This window comes from Acipenser ruthenus, chromosome 4 (genome assembly GCF_902713425.1).
Source record: "Acipenser ruthenus chromosome 4, fAciRut3.2 maternal haplotype, whole genome shotgun sequence".
NCBI classification, from domain to species: Eukaryota; Metazoa; Chordata; class Actinopteri; order Acipenseriformes; family Acipenseridae; genus Acipenser; species Acipenser ruthenus.
Genome location: NC_081192.1, coordinates 27,455,867 through 27,473,653, shown reverse-complemented (window position 1 = coordinate 27,473,653; position 17,787 = coordinate 27,455,867). Strand labels below are relative to the sequence as shown.

Genomic DNA, 17,787 nt, shown 5'->3' with positions numbered 1-17,787 from the left:
GACTAAATGTAAATTAGGAGTGTTCTGTAGTTGTAATTACTGCTTTAAAGTGCAGCTTGTGTGTGCAGTGTTGTTTGCTAAATCTGTGTTTGATAGCAGAGGGTTTTTTCTTTCTGCAGTGTGTGAGGGGCAGTGGTGATTAAGCCAGGGCCACCTTCCTTCTTGTTACACAGACAGGCTTCTGTTTCATTTGCAGGGACCAACTTCTGCAAAGCAGGAGGCTGCTGAGCTTATTTTGGCAGACACTCTCTGGAAAATCTTGTTTGATTTGAATGTTGATGATGGCCTGAGCGCCGTTGGTTATACTAAAGAAGATATTCCTGCCTTAGTCAAAGGCACCATACCTCAGGTAAACTATAGGGGTTCATTTTAAAATGCGCTTTATCTAGGAACAATCACTGTGCATTGTATTTCCATGAACGCATAGCCTGCTCTGGGAATGTAATTGATGGTAGCTTACTCTCGTATCACAGTATAGTTTAGTAAATACTGCTTTACTACAATACAATGCATCATCATAGGAGAAAAATCTAATGAATCTACCGTAGGTGAAAGGTACATTTTTCATGAAGTGAATGCTTATTTTTATAATTTAGAAACATGAAATGTAATTATGCAAATGTTCACTAGTTTAAAACATGAATTAACTCACAGAGGTGGAAATAATACTCATATTTCACAGTAGTTTTACCATTCCAGGTTTTAAAATGATCCTGATTAGTCACAGTGTTTAGGTAACAAGCTCAGGCTGGTCTTACTAAACTCATAGTAAAACCAAGAATTATATTTTTTTCTAGGCTTAGTGAGGCTAAAGCTCATTGTCAGCCATGCAGTTTTTAATCCTTTTGGAAAAATGTCACCTCGCTGATTTCAAAAGCTTATCCAGCTTTTGGATAAAGACGGCAAAATCAGAATAAACTGATACTTTATATTGTATATTTTACAGGAAACTGGCACCAAGACCTGAAACAGAAGAGGATCTGACGGGCTGGTTTGAAGCTTCGATGAAACTTCACTAACGCAGTGAAAGACAAGCTGACATCACCGTTATCCCTGTGAATCACAAAAAAGGATACGCTGTGAATTATTATTTTACGATCTGTTGCCCTCTAATCTTTTTTTTAAATGCAGTAGAATGTCAAAAATCTATGTCAGAAATGCAGGTGTTGATATGCATTATACTGTATGTGCAAAGTACTGTACATACTTATACATGTGTATTCTCTTATTTAAATTAAATGATAATGAAGCATATGTAATAAATATGTATGTTACAAAATATATATATATATATATATATATATATATATATATATATATATATATATATATATATATGTTGCCATAATCTATGAGAACACAGCTGTGAAGAAATAAGAGACAAACATATTAAAATTAATCTGTTTAGGGCCCCTCCACATGTAATTAGTGTAAATATTTGTATCTGCACCAATATAGTCTTTGCTTGGGTGTTGATTTATTTTATATTTTTGTTTAAACATTTGTTTGTTTTGCTGTTAATAAAAGCACTTGAAACTGCAACCTCCTGACTCTGCCTCTGCTATTCCCACCTGTGGCCAGCCTTAACTGTGACACTACCCTTCCACAGACTATTACTGTGGTAAGGTTTTATTACTGGTACAGCAGCAGCAGCAGAGTTTCCCACTATTTTAAATTCATTGTACAGCCATTTTTTATCACCAGTTAAGACCAGTTGATTATACTAAGTAGTTAATGGATTTAAATGTGTTCTTAGAACCTGGTGATGTAAACGTTGCATTTAGCTGGTAGGCTGGGGATTAGTTAAGCCTGTTATGTAAGAGGGATCTTTGGTTCTTTTTCTTCCAATAACTTACTCTCCTTTAAATCGTTTTACGTTGAAATGTATGCAACTCTTATCAGAAGAGTCTTGAAAGAAAAGTCTGGAGACATTGTAGTTAATCCAGCAGGGGCGATCTTGACTCCCGACATCAGTGTCATAGTATAGTCTGCATCATCAGGAATTCTCTGTTTCGAGGACTCTTCTGTCTAGTCTGTCTGATAAGCTTTCCAGTGTTTCAAGTTCACATGGTTTCAGGTTTGTTTACATTGATGTGTAAACTAATTGGCTCAAGACTGGCACTAAATGATGGATGTGCCTGCCAGCTCATGGATCACACATATCAGAAATGGAAATACCAGTACAAAGGGTGTCAGTAGAGTAATTATACTGAACATTGGAGCAATGTTGCAAACACTGCTGGATCTTTCTTTTAAACATCCCAGAATAAGCTGCAATATACAATTTCACTGTGTGCAGAGAAGATGTATCCCAGCCTATTAATATAGAGATGAGGCTAGTGTAAAAATATTCTAAGGATTAGAGGCACATAATGGCGATAATCTCTGGATTCTAAATCTGAGTCCTCTTCCTTTTTTTTCTTTTTTTTTTTTTAAAAGACAAAATAAACCAAATAGACTAAATTTCCTAAAGAGTGTTTTCATGAAGGTATTTAGAATCATTGCTGTTTATATCAGTTCTGTAGACTCCCCTTCATAAATACGGATGCAGTAGTTTACAATATGTTATGACTTATAGAAAGTACTCCCACTTATCACTGATACTTTACAGTGAACTGCGACTGCTGAAGCAGCTGTAATACTTTGATCTGGAATTAGTGCTGTAAATGTGACAGATTAAGGCAGATCTAAATGCATCGGGCGTCCAAAACTGCTTGAACTGCAAATAGGAGAGCAGCAGAGGGTGAACATTAACGCAACGTCTTTGTAAAATGTACAATAAACTAAAAATAAATGGCAGTTTGTTCGCTGTGCAATGTTTTAAAGTGAGATGCTCTCATAAATGTGAAACTTCCAAAAAAAAAATAAATTCCCTGCGATTTATGTTCCTAAATTGAATTTCAGATGAAGACAGATGTGTGTGTCTCTGTGTCTGTGTGTGCGTGTGCGAGTGTGTGTGTGTGTGTCTGTGTGTCTGTGTGTGTCCTGAATGAACCTGAAAGAGAGGGTTGGATTATTGAAACCTATTTATTTCAAGCTCAGAGCCTCAGCATCAGGCTGGCAGTCCCTTCAGCATCGGGCAACTGGATAATGGCCCAGATTTACAGCAGCACTGATGAGCACTTGGAGGTCTTCACCACTATCTTCTCCTCCAAAGGTAAATGCACTATGGTTCTATACTTGGAGGAACTTGTGCTTCTTACATTCCTGTTGAGATGTCTGAGTTGAATCAATTTATACCTGTTGTTATTTCTTAGAAATGCTAATGTGGTCATGCTTCTGATGTTTTCAGTACTTTCTGTACCCTCCCCTTGCAAGGATAACAGCACTGAGTCTTTTTCTATAATGTTTAATGAGATTGGAGAACACATTGGGAGGGATCTTAGACCATTCCTCCATCCAGAATCTTTCCAGATCCTTGATATCCTTCGGTCTGCTCTTATTGACTGCCCTCTTTAATTGAAACCACAGGTTTTCAATGGGGTTCAAGTCCGGAGACTGATATGACCATTGCAAAATGTTGATTTTGTGGTCAATTAACAATTTCTTTGTGGATTTTGATGTGTGCTTGGGGTCATTGTCTTGCTGGAAGCCACTTGCGGCCAAGTTTCAGCCTCCTGGCAGAGGCAACCAGGTTTTTGGCTAAAATCTCCTGGTACTGGGTAGAGTTCATGATGCAGTTGACCTTAACAAGGGCCCCAGGATCAGTGGAAGCAAAACAGCCCCATAACATCAAAGATCCACCACCATATTTTACAGTTGGTATGAGGTTCTTTTCTGCACATGCATCCTTCTTTCGACGCCAAACCCACAGCTGGTATGCGTGGCCAAAGAGCTCTGTTTTCATCTCATCTGACCATAGCACCCGGTTCCAATCGAAGTGCCAATGCCGTTTAGCAAACTCCAGGCACTTACGTTTGTTGGTTGCTCTCAATAAAGGCTTTTTTTCTGGCAACCCTTCCAAATAGCCTAATGGCATGGAGGTGGCGTCTAATTGTAGATTTGGAGACTTGGTGACCCCAAGATGCAACCAAGTTCTGAAATTCTCCAACTGTGGCCCTTGGATTTCCCTTTGCCTCCCGAACAATCTGCCTCACTGTGTGTGGGGGCAAGATACACTTGCGTCCTCTACCAGGCAAGTTTACCACTGTTCCAGTGGTTTTGAACTTAATTACTGCCCTAATAGTGGTAAGTGGTATAGTTAGTTTTTTTAGCTATTGTTTTGTACCCATTGCCTGATTTATAAAGGTCAACAACCATTTGTCTCTTTTCATTTGTGAGTCCTTTGCCTTTCCCCATGGTGATGGATGACAAATGGATTTCATATGCGTGTTACCTCATTTTTATACCCCAGTGAAACAGGAAGCCATGGAAGGCCACAATACAGTTCCTAAAGACTGAGATGAACTTAAAGAAGTAGAATGTTAATGCAGATTTAATTTTGTTTGATTTTATTAATAAGAATTTTAAGGGGTGCCAATAATTCTGACACCTATATAACATATAGCTCATTACCTGTGTTGTTTATTTTATACAGCTTTTTTTGCTCATCTTTATCAAGGGTGCCAATAATTTTGGAGGTGACTGTATATATCTTTGTTAATACTGTATATGTCAGGGATGGAAATAAGACTCCAATTGATCAATTTCTGGTTGTACTATGAGTCTAGTAAGACACACCTGAGCTTGTTGTCTATACACTGTTGCTAATCAAACTCATGTATGTATGTATGTATGTATGTATGTGAGTATGTATGTATGTATGTACTGTATGTACATATGTATATCTTTTGAGCTGTCGACCAAGCAGGGTTACACACTCTACACACCGGACGCGATACAACAAGCGAATTTGTCTTACGACACCACATACAAAAAAAATAAAACATGTTTGATACGAGCCGTTCACACTGCCTGCGATGTGACGGGTGACACTGAAGCACCACTGAAGTGAGACGAAAGAGATGCAAAAAAAAAAAGGATTGGTGTCTATTTTTGCGATTTTGTCATGCGGCAGCTAGGGAACTGACTAATGAGGACCAGCATCCCTTGCGCGCATTCAGTAAACAATGGCGGGAAAAAAAAGATAATTCTTGCAGTATCAAAATACCCAGAGCTGTACAATAAAGGATACAAAAATTAAAAGAAAACAGACTATAGTTATCATCACTATACCTAGCAACTTGGTATGCCATCCACAAAACCAAAAGTCTGTTCTTACCAAATCTAGGCCTTCTTAGCTGTATACCCTGTTTAAACATTTAATCCTATGGCACGCTAATAATAGCAGATTCACAGAACTGCCTGGACCACTTTAAATAGTAAATCCGCCCTGCTACTCACAAACTGAGAGATCCTATTTTAAGGTGCCGAGCACATGATGCTGAGAATTCAAAACATTATTTAAAGCCTACATTTTACTGTACAAAGTCTTCTATATTAAAGTTAAATTATGCAAAAAACATGTCTTCTGCATTTATTGTTACTACATTGCCTTCTTGCTGTACCATACTAGTTTTGTCTTGTCCATTGCTAATACACACACATAAAATGCTCCTTTAAGTCGCTGACAGAAAATCCACAAACATAATTGGTTTAATTGGCTTATTGAGACTTTTAACACTTGTTAGGTATGCCATGTAAACTGTCTGAATACTTAGAAAGAGAAGGCGTACCAGTTCACAATACACAATTTTCCATTTTGTTTGAAAAATACAGTATTCCCTTTTCCCAGTCAGCATAAACTGTACCTTAAAAAAAACTTTTCTTATTGTCTTGAACCCAGAGTGATATGGCATTCTGCTATCTTATCTTTAGCTCCTCTATAATAAATGTATTATATGGGAATTTTGTACGACGTGTGGAAAATTGGGCCCGTTGTGCGGTTGTCCAGTTCTGTTTGTTTCACTCCTGTGGGTGACATTTCCCTAGTTTGTCCACTAGGTGGTAGCAGTGGTTGACTACAAGCCCCACTGGTCGGATGAGTTAGTCCTGTGCCAGGGTGATGTCATCCATGTTCTCTACAAAGATGATGAAGTGTGGTGGTTTGGATGCCTGAAGAATGAGCAGCAAGGATACTTCCCGTCTGCTTACGTCGCAACGCAGAGTAAGCTCAAGCTGTTTACCTTTCACAAAACCTGCTTTGTGCACAAGTAGAGCCATTAGAAACAGCATACTGTACATTCAGGTGCATGTTTACCCAGGTGTATTTGAATCCTGGTAAATTAACTTTTGTCAATTCAAACTTTCCATACATGTAATAGTGTAACATTTTTTTCATTATTGGGGGTGGGCATTGAGATTTTAAACTTTGTGGGTAAAAAAAGAAAACAAGTTCAATGACACCATCCATCCCCAGCCTCTGCTGATTATTACAGGAATATTCCACGCTGAAAGTGTTCCAGAGTTTTATTTTATTAGCAAAAGCATCGTCACACATACATATGTTTTATATTGGTATCTACATATGGCAAAGAAGCTACTGTAAAGCTGATTAACATACTGTAATTGTTTGTAATGCATTAAAAAATAAATCTGAGGAAAGATATTCCAGGCCACTGCCCAGGGTTTTATAGCACAAGCAGAAAGACATTTTATTTATTTGTGTTTACAGTCAAAACAAATGAAGATAAATGTTCAAGTTTGCAGTCCCCCAGCAGGCAGCCAGAGAGACTGCCTGTGTCTGACACAGACAGATGTAGAACAATCAAAAGAATACCTTCTATTTTTGATGTAAGTGCCGAACAAGCCTTTGTGCTGCAGCAGCTGCCCATCAATGATAAACTCTGATTAACGCTATTGTGACAGGGTGGCTGAGTCGTGACGTCAGGCCAGAAGCAGGAAGGAAACTGACACCAAGGAAGTACTGCAGTTCAAAATGAAGACGCGGCAGCACCGTTTATTTAAATACAAAAATAAAAAATATTTTAAACACAAAACACAGTGCTCACAGAGCAAAATAAAAGTTTTAAACAAAACCACGAACACAAAATACAAAACTGAATAGGTCAGGCTGGGCTATCGCCTTCACTGTTCCTATATACAGACGTGCTCAAATTTGTTGGTAACCCTCCACAAAAAACGAAGAATGCACAATTCTCTCTGAAATAACTTGAAACTGACAAAAGTAATTGGCATCCACCATTGTTTATTCCATATTTAATAGAAATCAGACTTTGCTTTTTATTCAACATAATATTGTAAATAATAAAACAAATGAAAATGGCATGGACAAAAATGATGGGACCGCTAACCTAATATTTTGTTGCACAACCTTTAGAGGCGATCACTGCAATCAAACATTTTCTGTAGCTCTCAATGAGACTTCTGCACCTGTTAACAGGTAGTTTGGCCCACTCTTCCTGAGCAAACTGCTCCAGCTGTCTCAGGTTTGATGGGTGCCTTCTCCAGACTGCAAGTTTCAGCTCTTTCCATAGATGTTCGATAGGATTCAGATCAGGACTCATAGAAGACCACTTCAGAATAGTCCAATGTTTTGTTCTTATCCATTCTTGGGTGCTTTTAGCTGTGTGTTTTGGGTCATTATCCTGTTGGAGGACCCATGACCTGCGACTGAGACAGAGCTTTCTGACACTGGACAGTACGTTTCGCTCCAGAATGCCTTGATAGTCTTGAGATTTCATTGTGCCCTGCACAAATTCAAGGCACCCTGTGCCAGGCGCAGCAAAGCAGCCCCAAAACATAACCGAGCCTCCTCCATGTTTCACTGTAGGTATGGTGTTCTTTTCTTTGAAAGCTTAATTTTTTCGTCTGTGAACATAGAGCTGATGTGACTTGCCAAAAAGCTCCAGTTTTGACTCATCTGTCCAAAGGACATTCTCCCAGAAGGATTGTGGCTTGTCAATATGCATTTTAGCAAATTCCAGTCTGGCTTTTTTATGTTTTTCTTTCAAAACTGGAGTCCTCCTGGGTCTTCTTCCATGGAGCCCACTTTCGCTCAAAAAGCGACGGATGGTGCGATCAGAAACTGACGTACCTTCACCTTGGAGTTCAGCTTGTATCTCTTTGGCAGTTATCCTTGGTTCTTTTTCTACCATTCGCACTATCCCTCTGTTCAATCTGGGGTCGATTTTCCTCTTGCGGCCGCACCCAGGGAGGTTGGCTACAGTTCCATGGACCTTAAACTTCTTAATAATATTTGCAACTGTTGTCACAGGAACATCAAGCTGCTTGGAGATGGTCTTGTAGCCTTTACCTTTACCATGCTTGTCTATTATTTTCTTTCTGATCTCTTCAGACAACTCTCTCCTTTGCTTTCTCTGGTCCATGTTCAGTGTGGTGCACACAATGATACCAAACAGCACAGTGACTACTTTTCTCCATTTAAATAGGCTGAATGACAGATAACAAGATTGGAGACATGTGTGATACTAATTAAAGAAACTAATTCGTTTGAAATATCACTATAATCCAATTATTTATTATCTTTTCTAAGGGGTACCAACAAATGTGTCCAGGCCATTTTAGAATATCTTTGTAGAATAAGCAATAATTCATCTCTTTTCACAGCTTCTTTGCTTTATTCTATGACATACCAAAGGCATGCAAGTATACATGATAAAATAGCTTTTAATTTCATCACTTTTCAGGAGGAATGAAGCATTATTTCAATGAGCTGTAAGGGTACCAACAAATTTGAGCACGTCTGTAGTTGGTGTTTTTTTTTTGTGTGTTTTTTTTTTAATTTTCTTTTCTCTCCTCTCCTCTCCTCTCCTCTCCTCTCCTCTCCTCTCCTCTCCTCTCGCTCTCCAGTTCCTCCTCCGAACACCCACCCAGAGTGCAGAGAGCTGCAGGCTTTTATGCAGGTGACCACCTTCTGCACAAGGTTTTTTTTTTAATTATTCCTGGCAGAGGACGAGCACCAATCTCGCCTCTGCCAGAACACGTTTTAAAATAAAAACAATAAAACACTTGGCTACCCCGTCAATACATAAATACAAATAAACAATAACAAAACATACGGCGCTTTGCCGACAAATATAAATACAATAATAAATCATAAAACACAAATTACAAAATAACACAGGGGCGTTCTAAAAATAAATAAACAAAATCCATGTACAGGGTTCCTTGCCCTGTTACAGCTATGTAAAACAAATTATTTTAATTTTAAAAACTGATAACTTAAAAAAACAACTGTGGGGATATGTAGTGACTATTATTGACTGTTGTAATCATTATCCAATAATGTTTTGTTTTTTTTTAAGTACACTTTATCAGAGAGTGTTCATTCAAAATAATAGTAACATTAAAACTAAAACTGTGAAATATTAATTGTGAATTTTGAGAGTTTAGATATTTGATTTGTAAAGGTTCAAAAAATGCATATAGCTATTTATTGAGCTCATAACCTGTTACTTTGAATATGGTATAAGGTACATATGAAATGTATATTTCTTTTACAGTTATATTTCCTTTACAGAAATCCAAGTCTTCACCCATCATCATCAGCTCATTAAAAAGGAGTTTGATCCACAAGCCAAATACAGATGTCAGTACTTCCACTGAAGGGCAGGTCCCTCTCGCCTGGGCTGCTCTGCTCTTTCTTACAAGGGCCTGTCTGTCACCCCCTCCACAGGGATTACACAAACAGCAGGTGGCCTCCTTCATACTTCATTAGTTTACTATACACTGTCATGCCATCTGCAAATTACACACTGAGTGCAATTCATTTTTAATTCTAAACATTGAAATCACAATTCATTTCCAAAACAAATGCTTTGTTCTTTTTTTTCTTTTTTTTTTTTTGAGGAAGTTTTTAGCTTTTTTTTCTAGCAACAAGTTGATTATGACATTTGAAGTACATTTTCATCAATTTAGGACAGTTTAGACATTGCTACCTTTTACATGGGGAAAAGTCTGCTACAACTATTTGCTTGAAAAGTTGCCAGGAAAAAGCTTTAGGGAACTCTTGTTGAAGTCAATCTGAAATATGGGCTATAATTTGTAAACAGTCACTCATAAAATAGGTAGGTCTAAATAGGAATTGAATCATACAAAGCACATTGACAAAGACTTCTCGTTGAAACATTTGTCTACATTTACTTTCTTTTTAAAACTACTGAAATCTGTACCTGAGATTGAGAAAATTAATAATTAGAAAAAACCTTACAAAGAAAATTCAATTGTTCTGTTTTAGGGGGCCAGAGCTTCTTGCTAGTTTTTTGTACTACCATAGTTACAAAGCAGGTGCATTTTATTTGAAGTCAAGAAATATTACAATCGTTTCCTGGTGCCTGCCACTGTAATTCATAAAATGTTCAGGAAATGTATTCCAGGCCACCTACATGTCTTTTCTAACTTTTACTTAGAATGAGGCAAAACACATTTCTGCAGTTTTATATTGTATAAATATGAAACAGTTGATTCACATTTTACACCAGTTTAGTCTGAAGGTTGTTGTTATTAGCAGGGTTATCAAAAGCCTTTTCTAGCACCACTGATTTTTCATTCACTGAAGCTGTTCTATTTGTGTCGTTGTGATTAACAGTTCCTTTGTTTGATCCACAGTAAACATAGCTTGAAGACCCAGAAGAATGTGAAGGGAGAACTTGTCCTCCCTTTGGGCCCCAATGCCACTCTGCCCCTGACAGGGGATGTGTCTCAGAACTCGCCCAACATCCTACACAAGATCCTGATAAGGAACAAGAAGAGGGGAGAGTACCTGGGGGCCACAAACAACGCTTATGAACCCGACTGAGAGAAGTGTGCTGGAAGCCTGTCTGTAATTACAGGAAACGTGAGGAAGGAAGGAAGTGAAGTAATAGTTATATTAAGCAATGACTCAAAGCAAGGCCATGCAACCACAGCTGGCATGTAGACATGCAATGGACTTTCTCTGTCTGACAGAAGCAGTGTTTTGCTCATACTTAACTATTAAGCATTCCTTCTGCCCAGGACAGTTTCTGAAGAGTAATCTAATGCTAAAATAAAGGGACCTTTTAAAGCTCTATTAACATTAATATAAGAGTTACTCATTTGAGTTGTATGACATAGATAAGGTGTCATGTTTCTCTGAATATACAAGAAATATAAACTTGTGTCTCTAGGGTTTCAATATAGACGCTAATGCAAAAAATAATAATAATGATAATAATGTAATAAAAAAAACAAGAAAGGTTAACAATTGAACTGCTCTAAACAGTTTTTTTTTGGGTTTTTTTTACCATTGAAATAATCCAGCCATTAGGCCTTTCTGAATACAAATAACTACAATGTTGTCTCATTCATTTTGTTTTTGTTTGTTTTTCTTTTGAAATGTCAGTGTTCCTATGCTTTTATAGTATTTGTTTTCCCATTAGACTCGCATTGTCTGAACTGTTCTGTATGATGTACTGTGTAACCATTCATAACATGTGAAAAATATGAAAGCACTTTTTAATATAATACAAAAAAAATCTCATTATGAAAAAAATTCTCTAGCAAAATGTTGTGGTGTCCACGAACTCTAATTGAATATCTCTGGCTTGTAATTTATAATTCTGTAATTCTTTGTCAAGTATTATGGATATTGTACAATACAAATTAAAAGTTTGGCGATAGTGTTGTTAAGGGGGTTTGCCTCATATGTTATTTGAAATAGGACTTCAAATTTGTTGTATTATATAAACACAAGACAAAAAAAGGTCTTTGTGCACAACTGTACTCTATACACATGTTTAATTGCAGTGACACATGATTGACTAAGCGTGAAAGCTATATCTCTCAAGCACAAATTTGATGAGGCTTTGTATGGACATTTGTTACAAAACATTATGGCATAAATGTTGCTTTGTAAATCAGTTTTTCAGAAAATCAAATGGAAGTTTGTACATATATAGGGTGCTATGTGACACAGTGGGTGAATTGCATGTGTACCAGTGTGTCATTTATAGTTAATGCATATACTGTTTGTATGAATGAAACTATTTTTAATAAAACTTTGTGCAGTGTGGATTTGTAATACAGAGTTAAATGTTTTACAGCAAAAAAATAACATCATTGTTATGAAAGTTGCTCTGGCAACACAAAAACAAGTGTCTGAAATACCGCCCTCCAGTCCAACACTTCTGAATGTTCTTTTCATTCTCATATTGCCACTGCAGAAACACCAGGAAATGTAGAAAGCTAACAAGGCTGTTTCAGTGTTAGAATACTGTACAAGGAAAAGAAAGGAATGTATTCTATACAACCCTCCTTTAAATAACATATACATTACTGAAATTTGAAAATACAGAAATAAAATTGCAACAAAAACTGTGGAAGCGTACCTATTTGAAATATAGTGCAAGCAATTGTACAGATATACACTTATAGAAAAGTTTGTCAGATTAGATTTTCATGTCATTTTATTAGCAATGCATTACACTTAAAACCCCTGAATCCCACAAAATTTCAATCACTGGATTTTGAACAAATATTGTACACTGACACTGATAAAGCACAACAGTAAACTACCAGCGCGTATTGGATTACATTATTGAAATATCCAAAATATGAAAATGTTACCACTGTGATATTCTACCGATAAGCCAATATCAGACAACTGGCAAATCTGAGACTTTTTGATAATTGATAATAAATAATAAATAATAAATAATAAATAATAAATAATAAATAATAAATAATAAATAATAAATAATATTATTATTATTTTTATATAGTTCCTTTTCATAGTGGACCACCATCACAAAGCGCTTTACAGAGGTAGGCTGTGAACTGTGCATTATATGCAGAGTCACTTACAATAGAACATTTGATTAATTTATGTGTGTTAAAGGATAGACCCAACACCGCAAAAAGCTAGTCTTTTCTATTAGTTTGATATTGGTGACTTATCATCAGTAAAACATGTAACATTTTCACAGAATCGCCCCCAGTGGCTCATACCATTGTAGCTGCCCTGTGCTTACCCCTTGGTAGCACATGGCATGGCAAGGGAAGCTCTTCTTTTTAAAAGGACGATTCTCTCAGTATGCTCTCTCTGTGGCGTGACTCTTTTCTAGTGGAGTCCTGCTTCCGGATCTTTACAGCTTGGTGGGACAATGAGGCACTTTACAATCACACTATTATATATATATATGAAAAAAAAACTGAACTATGTATTTAGGATGCACACAAAAGGGTTAAATGATTTAAAAATCGTATTGAAAAATAACATATATATACAGCATATGCTACAAATGTTTTATTGTATATATGTATCTTGGAATCAGTTTTGAATAGTTGTTTTAACACTGCTGGTGTACTGTAATGGACTAGATTAAACCAATAGTCCTTCCTATCTCATTAGGTGAGGACATTTTCCAAAGGTTCTAAACACGCCTATCTTGCAGCTGCCACACATTGCTTTTACCTGTTGAACAGCTGCAAAGCCAATGCCACAGCCAGCACAGTGATTGTACAATGGCCATTGACAAGGTAATAATGACCTTCATAGAATTCTATTGTTCTGTTTTGCATGAAGACTCCTGAATTGCTGCCTTCACATTGCTTTTTTGATGTGTAGTCTGAACTATCCAAGTATTTTTATTTTTTTTAAACTGGCAGATGTTAATGAATTATGTTTTTCCAGCTTATGTTTTTCCAAATGTAAAAAGAGACCTTTACAAATATCAAAGGAGACAGTTTCCTGTTAGACTGGCAGTTTTTTTATATATATATATATAGTAATCAACGGTCAGACTGCCACTCCACAGTGTATACAGTTTTCTAAACAGTACTCACATAGCTGTAAGAAATCCTTGCTGATTAAGGTCTGACCTATTGAAGCAGTCATAAAAGCTATCTGGGTTTCCCGCCAGAAATTAGACAACTGGGCTTGGAGAGTGTCTGCCATATGACTCCCCTGTCACAGCCATAATTGACTCCCATCTGCTGTCTGGTCCATACAAAGGCTAACAGTGTGACAGGGCCAGGAGGGCAGACAGGCAGGGAGGCAGGGTTGAGCGACACCCATAGACACATGCTGACATAACATTGTCTTTATCTTGCAGAGCAGCACTATGTACATTTGTAAATCTTAGCCTTGTGAACCCTTAAGGCCACTGTTTGTCAGCAGCATTTTTTGCACAACCAGATTAGAAAGAGCTTTCAGGAACATCGGGCCTTCTCTTTTTGAGAGGCAGAACAGGCGTGAGTTGAGATGACTTTGCTCAATGCTCCTGGACAATCGCTGCAAACATGTAAATATATTTTACTCAGTCGACTAGTATAGGGCCATATTTATATACTGTTTTAAGAAATGCTTTTTTAAGGAGTGTTTTTTTTAAAGAGGGTTAATAAACAGATTAAACAGTGCTTTGAAAAGTTAAAATGAACTTCAGACCCTCTCAAACAGTTCATAGAAGAGTTTAATGAACTGCAAACTTGATTTAATTTATAAAATGATCTTTCAAAAAAAGAGTCCAGAACAAAACATTCTAAAACAGTACTATGTTACGAATAGGGCTTGAAAGGACTTTGTTGAATGAAGAAATGCATGTACATTAGCTGAAGCTGAATGTAAAACGTGGAGTTTTAGTGCTTTAACACCATACATGGTAGAATGGATTACTTCGATGTGATAATGGCACTTCAATAAATGTGATTCATCAAGTAATGAATTGCTCACATATACAGATTACTCAATCAAACAATAAATCAAAATAAAATAAAATCACTGATAAAATGTATAAATCCTTCCATTTTCATCAACACCTGTTACAATGTATCACAGTGTCTGAGCTATCTAATTCATTTCAACAGTTTTAAAAAAAAATCCCCTTGCTGCAGTTTGCTAGATTTAATTTATTTTCCTGTATATATATATATATATATATATATATATATATATTTTTTTTTTAAGGCTGTCGTTGTGTGATGGATGTCAACACAAAACACTCTGGCAGAAGTTTCTTTCTTTCTTTATTTTTTTAAATCTACTTTTGTCAATATTGAAATACTACAGCTTGAATTCATGTTCTAATATTCTTTAAAGGACAGCAAACAAAAATCCTCAGAATTATAATACAAACTTGACAGATAAGGAGAAGAGACCACGCTAAATAATTTTCATCCAGCAATCTTGCATTAAAACCCATAACGTATATTTTACTTATAGTTTGAATAAATAAATAAATAAATACTATTTTGCTGGTTGGCTTCACACAGAAGCTATTTGAGCATGTGTGGGGTGTTTTCACAGACACACTGTCCTTGTGTTCAGTGACAGAGGAAGAGAAAGATGGGCCCCGGTGCAGGACCTTATTGAGAGCACTGACCTTTATGTGATTCTTTTATAAACATAAAACATGCCAAGTCAAGTGTTCAATATTGAACAATATTTTATTCTCAGAATGTTAGCATGTATGAAACAGTATATGACTAAATGTAATAAGAAGCTTTTCTACTACTTGAATTGCATTTTACTTCCAATACTACACTCTTTATAATGACAAGCTAACAAGTTTAACCCGTCCTTCCAGGATTCTGCAGAGATTCACAGAAATTCTCGCACACAATCAGCTTGTGTTCTTTCTGCTTTCTGGTTGCGTATGTTATGAAACACACGTCTTACAATAGCATGCCTGCCTTACTGCCTTACATCTCCTTACATACAGTCAGTGATGGGGAAGTTACTTTTAAAAAGTAATCTGTTATAGTTACGTTACTTGAACAAAATTGTAACTGGTTACAGTAATGCATTACTTTGAAAAAATGTAACTAGTTACAGTTACCAAGGCTGTAGCCAGCTTTGAGGCACCCGAGGCACAGACCTCTGTAAAAAAAAAAAGAAAAAAAAAAAAAGAGGCCCTTTTACAAGTTGCTTTGCTGCAAAATAAAATGCTACTTTATTGTAAATAACATTTAAAAAATATAATAAATGTGAATCTGTGAGGCTATTTATGTTCACTGCAGTAAAAGGTTTTATTATTTTTTTCCCCATTGATTTTTCATAGCTTTAAATGTCAGTTGGACTAAAGACTGTGCATCTATTCCTGTTATGTAGTATACTAATAAAAACACACACATGTATTATATTTGAAGAATGTATTAATCAGATAATAAAAAATGAGCAAACATTCAGAAGACATACTAGTAGTACTAAAAAAAAACATTTTTCAATGGCTTAACAAAGACTTCTCGTGGAAAGAATGGCCTAATTTCTACAAATTAATATGCAGTGAACCAAGCTTAGAGCCTAGTTAACGATATGACAAGACACAGATAATAATAACACAAACAAGAATTTTTGGAAGATAGATACGGACGGAATAATTTAGTACACATTAATTTGTTGGTTTAAAAATGCTTCTCCGAAACAGAAGGCATATTGATTGTGCAGCGTGCCCCTTTTATGCAAAGGCAATTGACCAGATCTGCCTGTAAAACTAACAGACTTGTTGAACAATAGGGTGAAAATGCATTATTTCATGCTACACTGATCGCCTTTACACTCAACAGCTGACCCGCGGTGTGTCCCCTATTCAGTAGGAGGATCCCTTTCCCCTGAAGGCAGCTCATTCGTGACATGAAACTGGAGCACCATCACAGATTGAGGTAACCCTTTCTCTACCAGAACATGCTGCTGAAAACATAGCACTCGGTGAGCAAGAGATCACAAGGCAAAATACTCCATAGCCTTGGTGCAGTATTTTTGGATAGAAGAAAGAATATGAAGGGAACCAATATGTAATGAATACTAAAAAGGAATTGTGAGGGTTCACTTAAGTGTGCCTATAACACCCTACAAAGTTAACCTAATATTTTCTATCATAAAACATGCACATATTTAAAATAGTAATGTACTGTTCTGTACGAATGTCTCATTTATCCAATGCTTATTAAAACAAATAAAAATACAGATAAGACCACATTTGTTGCATAAAGCATTTTATTATTTGTTATGAAGTACATGCATACCACAGCAGTCCTAAATTCTATGGCACGGTTGTATATAAGGCAGGTGATGATCCTTAAATGGTTTCGCAGTACAGAATAACAGCAATTTTGTAGTATTTGGAAGAAAAAACAAAACAAGATATGTTGTATCTGAAATGTAGTAAATAATAATAAAGCAGTGAGATTTCTCATTCATGCAAATTATGACTGCTACGTGTACTTTCTACTTGTATCTCTCCAGCCCTGAAGCCAGGAAACAAGACATTCCAACACAAACAAATATATTAAAATGCAACTTAAGATAATCTACAGACAAAAAAAATTACAAAAAAATGTTCACGCAAGAGCAAAAAAAATACATATAGCTGTTACCCAAGAGTCAACCAATATCCAAACCAGAGGGCATTGAAATGTATTACAAAGAATTGGAGTAGGTTGGTAAGGAGAGCAATGCTGAGGAATGTCCTGGGGCTCCAGTGTTTCAAGCAACTTGTTTCTTTGATTTAAAGCAAGAAAAGTAGGGTGGGGCTCACCATGAAAAAAACACACCCTTTAGGGCCTTAGGAGCCACAACTTGGGCGTATACTTTAGGTATTTAAGAAATGTTTTAAATATAGACTAAACATCAGGTCCCCTTGTCATTACTTAATGTACATTATTTCAGTTTTACAATTATTTGTGATCTATCAAAAGCATCCACACCAAGCACTTGGAAAGCGTATCTGTAGCCACAGCAGGATGTTGTTTTATATTTTATTTTTTAAAAGGGAACCGTGTTTTGTTTTGATTTTTTAAATTGTCGGTTATTATAGATATTGTTTGACCCCATGGGCTAACTTGAGAACCTTGGTGCCATTTTCTTAGATTGTATATGCAGTGCATCAGATGCTCTCTCTGTCCATCTCT

The 17,787-nt window shown here is 36.5% G+C and overlaps 1 long non-coding RNA gene across 1 annotated transcript; it reads left to right on the top strand.

Annotated features, from left to right (window-relative positions):
- Positions 1-3,047: 3,047 nt before the first annotated feature.
- Positions 3,048-11,950, top strand: LOC117399997 (uncharacterized). Its single transcript, XR_009328440.1, has 4 exons — positions 3,048-3,157; positions 5,944-6,106; positions 9,443-9,616; positions 10,531-11,950. It is a non-coding gene; the product is annotated as an uncharacterized LOC117399997 (long non-coding RNA).
- Positions 11,951-17,787: the final 5,837 nt, after the last annotated feature.